Consider the following 3,995-nt stretch of genomic DNA (forward strand, 5'->3'; position numbering starts at 1 on the left):
AAGGTGGTTCTCGTTTGCCAACGCTTGAAAAAAGTACCGGTAAACTTATCCGGTTTCAGTGCAGCAGCAAAACCATTACTCGAAAAAATCCTACAGATATTAGTTTTTTGGATTGTTGAGTAAATAGGCAATTTTCCGAGTACATTAATCCACAAAATAATAACTAGCATGGCATTGACTAGACTAATGACATGCTGATCTTGAGCTAACCTAGCACATACTACGCATATAGTGGATGCATCTATGCAAACAAGTAGTACTGCTAGGATAAATACGAACATGAGGATAAACGAGTCATACCCTCCAATCGGCCAGTTGGCCGTAGCAGCAGCGGCGGCGGCGGCAGTATCCTATCCCAAAAACCTAATCGCCCCTCTCCCGTACAAGAACTGGAGAGGCGAGGTTTCGGAGGCCTGCTCTCCCGTCGACCGTGTACGCGGTAAACGGGACGGAGTCGCCGGCGGCAGCAGCAGTAGTCAAGGAACGAAGGCGTGAGGCAGATGTGATCTGATTCTCGTGACGGCTAGGGTAGGCGATCGCGTGCTTATAAAGGCGGCTGGGTGGAGAGACGTGGGCCAAGCCCACGTCCGAGTCGGTAACAGCCACGATCCGACGTCTCGGATCGTTCCTTGTCCGTTACGTATTCTCCGTTCCTGACCGGCAAAAATAAGCGCGTAGGTATGAGCTCGGCTCGGCTCATTCCCGCAACCCGCGGCGCGGCACGTCGTGACGAGGCGGGCGGCGGAGGAGGAGTGCGCGAGGGCACCTTCTCTTCTCATTCTCCAATAGCATGTGGAAGAGAGACCCTTATAAAGGGGTCCAAACTCTCCTCCACTAGCGGGGTGGGACTAAACTCCCACCACCTTGTCATGCCACCACCTACATGGGCCCTTGTAGATTTTTCTGAAATTCTCTAATGGGCCTAAGGCCCACCTCCAAATTTCAACAGAAACTTGGAAGGTGTTCAGAATCAGAACGCCATCATCATCATCATCATCAACAGGGCAGCCGCACATGCTTGTGTCCATGTCCACCGACCCTATCAAGAAGCACAAACACAAGGAGACACATCAGCAGGTGACCAAAAGGGAGCAGAGCCAACATGAAGACAGGTCACTCAGAATTAATTTGTTCTTCTTCGTCGATGATTACAGGTCACTTGACACTCTTCTCCTCCTTTATTATGGTTTCATAGTTTTGTACTGACAGCAGAACAAGTTAAGTGTCCATCGACGGCCTCACCTGTGGGTCCAGTGGCATGTTCTTATAATTTATTTTCAAATTACTTTGCTTATGAGCTCTCACAGTACATCATCGGAGTGTTGGATCAGGCAATGGCAATGCTCCTTTATGCCATGATATTATTACCTTGGGGCTAACAAAAGGCATCACCAAGCATATTGATGATGCAACCTTTTCAACTTGCCTACACTTGTACCATAAAAACTTTGCAAACTGATCCAAAATGGAGCCTTTTCAGTTCAGAAAGGAATCGATGCGAAGCACGGATGGTGGAAATTTACAAGAGCAAAAAGCAGAGCTCTCACCATGTTTGTCTTTGCCGATGCCGTGATGCTGTAGTAGCCGTTGTTCTGCTGCCCGTAGCCGTGGCCATTGTACCCGCCGCCGCCGGCGGTAATGCCTCCAGCGCCGGATGAGGTGGTGGCGTTGTCCTTTGGCAGGCGGTAGGCGAGCTCGTACACCGGCGTGCCGTCGGGCTTGAAGAGCCCGTAGTTGCGCTCCGACGAGGGGCCGGGCTTCATGTTTTCGTTGAAGAGCGCGAACATGTAGACGCGCAGCGCCCCGTCCGGACGCAGCGGCGTGCCCTTGCCCTCGCCCACTAGCCGCATCACGTTGCCATTGTACCTTGCGGCGTTCCGCGGCGTCGCGCCGGTCTCGTTGCTGTCGCCGGCCGACGGCCACCCGGTCTCCGACACACGCACCTCCACCGCGCGCGCCACCACGCGGTTGGTCGCCGCGATCGCGTGGTACACGGCGTCCACCTGTGCCACCAGCATGTTGGGGTAGCGTAGCCCGGAGGATGGGTCCGGGACGCCGCCGTGGCCGGGCTCGAGCAGGGCGTACTCGAGCTCCACGCCGGCGGGGTCCTCGGCGTAGGCGAAGTAGGGGTAGGCGTTGACAAGGAACGGCGAGCCAGTGCGGGCATGGAAGTCGAGGATCGGGCAGAGCACCGGGAGGAGGTCCTTGCGGAAGTAGGCCGACGAGGGCGGGTAGGAGGTGGCGAGCACGCCGAGGTTGTGCGCGGTGGTGACTGCGACCTGCTTGTCGAGGCCGAGCTGCACGAGCGCGTCGTGGATGCACTGCATGGCCGGGAGCAGCGAGGGCGGAGCTGTTGGCGCCCGTGAGCACCTCGTTGCCGACGGCGAGGACGGCGATCTTGGTGGCCGGGAGCGCCGGCTGGATGACGGAGCGGACCCAGGAGGAGGCGCCGGAGGGGGTGGAGACGGTGGCGAGGCACTCGTCGGGGACGCCGACGACGAGCTCGATGCCCGTGTTGGCGAAGGAGCGGAGGGTGGCCGGGTCGGCGTCGTAGAGGCGGACGCGGCCGACGCCCAGGCCGGCGAGGAGCTGCAGGGCCGAGGCCGTCGGCGGGAGGTTGTTCCCCACCCGTCCATAGTTGATGCCCAGCAGCGCCGACGGCGTCGCCACGGGCGTGGCCGGCAGAAGGAGCACGAGCATTAGGAGGAGCAGCGGCATTGTCTTGTCACGGCAATGCACGTGTGCTGCGCGCGCGAGCGAGGTGGAGTACGACGGTAGAGCCGGAGTGAGTGAGATTGTGATGCATGCGAGAGTGTGCATGAGAGAAAAAATACACATTAGTTTACACGGCAAATAAGAAGACAAATTGTCGTACAATATTAACTAGAAGACATTAACTTTTGCCTAGATACGTGTAATGTGGGTTTGCGACCTTATATAAAAAATGGAGGGAGTAGTATCTATCATCATTGGGTGATGACTGTGAAGACTATCTTTGAGCCAGAAGATAACATGAAAAGTCTCTTTGCCCAAATGCAAAGATGGTTTTAGGAAGGTTGTGAAGAGGGCATTTGGACCATGGACTAGCAAATATGTGGATCCTCATCCATTGTGGGTTTGTGATTATGGAAAATAGAATTGTGGAGGATGAGGTTGATGATGTATGTAATGCTGATTTTGAAAACCATGGCCCAAACATCCACCTCTTAGAACAACAAGCAAACCAGGTTGCACATTTTCTTGAGATGCATTGACAATTTCCAGATTGAGAAATGCATCAACCACACCTAAATGATCTTGTGGAGCATTTGTGGATACAACATGGAAACTAGTTGTATCCTTTGTTTTTTTTAATGTTTGAACTATGTCCTCTAAATACTATTTATGTTTTAAGTATTTATGCATTTCTAAATTTGTAGTATGTATTTACACGTTTTAACTATGTCTTTCAAGTGTTCAAGTTTGGTTGAAAGAAAAAGGGGCAAAACTACAGACCAGACAAATGGGGGAGGCTGAATAGGGGATGTCATTGGGCGTTGGTTTTTCACGGACAAATGAGCTATGTCGATGGACATGAAATAAGGGGATGTCATTTGATGTTTGACATTGAATATGCCCTTATCTCTTAAACTCGTACTCCATCCATTCTAAAATATAATGATTATTGTCTTTTTTTCTTTCAAAAGTAAAATTTATCAAAGTTTGACCAAGTTTATTTAGAAAAATATTGATTACATCTACAATATCAAATATAGTATCATTAGATAAATCACTAAATGAGATTTCATATTTTATTGGTGTTATAGATTTTGATATATTTTTTCCGCATTAATTGCTAATTCTAAAAAATTAAAATAACTTTTTTCTTAAAAAAATGATGAATCTTTCTTGTTTGTAGATAGCTTAATAATTGATCAATCAACTAGTGATCCATCTTAACCATTAGGTTTTTAAATGATCTTAGGAGTTAGGTCTATATCTATGAGGGCTGCAAA

General features: G+C 50.4%; 1 pseudogene; it reads right to left on the reverse strand.

Annotated features, from left to right (window-relative positions):
• Positions 1-876: 876 nt before the first annotated feature.
• Positions 877-2,795, reverse strand: LOC123401323 (annotated as a pseudogene).
• Positions 2,796-3,995: the final 1,200 nt, after the last annotated feature.

The sequence above is a fragment of the Hordeum vulgare genome, chromosome 1H (assembly GCF_904849725.1).
Source record: "Hordeum vulgare subsp. vulgare chromosome 1H, MorexV3_pseudomolecules_assembly, whole genome shotgun sequence".
NCBI lineage: Eukaryota > Viridiplantae > Streptophyta > Magnoliopsida > Poales > Poaceae > Hordeum > Hordeum vulgare.